This window comes from Meleagris gallopavo, unplaced genomic scaffold (assembly GCF_000146605.3).
Source record: "Meleagris gallopavo isolate NT-WF06-2002-E0010 breed Aviagen turkey brand Nicholas breeding stock unplaced genomic scaffold, Turkey_5.1 ChrUn_random_7180001897305, whole genome shotgun sequence".
In the NCBI taxonomy this organism is placed as follows: Eukaryota; Metazoa; Chordata; class Aves; order Galliformes; family Phasianidae; genus Meleagris; species Meleagris gallopavo.
The window spans coordinates 1-610 of record NW_011160668.1 but is presented as its reverse complement, the minus strand read 5'-3'; the positions used below and the strand labels follow the sequence as shown (position 1 = coordinate 610).

General features: G+C 61.3%; 1 long non-coding RNA gene across 1 annotated transcript; it reads left to right on the top strand.

The window, feature by feature from the left end:
* On the top strand, window positions 1-578 carry LOC109364702. Its single transcript, XR_002110555.1, has 2 exons — window positions 1-49; window positions 226-578. It is a non-coding gene; the product is annotated as an uncharacterized LOC109364702 (long non-coding RNA).
* Window positions 579-610: the final 32 nt, after the last annotated feature.

Below are 610 nucleotides of genomic sequence, written 5' to 3'. Positions count from 1 at the left end.
CTGTGACCCTCCGCAGCACCGGCTGGAGCTCCGCAGCGCATTGGCATGGGTGAGAATAGCTGCTCTCAGGGGTTTCTGCTGGGAGGAACTGGGTACAGGGGGTTGTAAGGGCTTCTGTGGCTGGGTGGTCGTGTGCCGAGCTCCCCCTGGATGTTGGGTTTCCTGTGTCTTTTTGGGTGGTGGGGTTGTTGCTCCTCAGGTCTAATGGCGCCCTTCATTTTTCAGGAGCGGCTGCAGAAGAAAGAAGAAGCAGTGAGTGGGACTCCGGGAGGCAACAGCGAGCAAGAGGAGGAAGGGGAAGCCTGTGCATGGGGGCGAAAGAGAGAGGCTCTCTGGGCAAAAGCACCTCCCTGTCAGCAGGGGCACAGTCACATTTCGGTAGAGCGCTGCCGGCACCTTGGGTGACCAGGCCGGCTTTTGTGCTGGGCGACCTCCCTGTAAGCAGGGCTCGGGTCTTTGCTGTAGTTGGCCTTTTGCCTTGTTGCTCCTTTGGCTGCCTGGGGAGCGTGGCCCCCCGTACAGAGGGCAAGAGCCACCTCCCCGCACCCGAGTGGGAAATGGAGCTCGCTGGACCCCAAGGCCACCCTGTAGGCAGGGTAGGTGCCGTTTC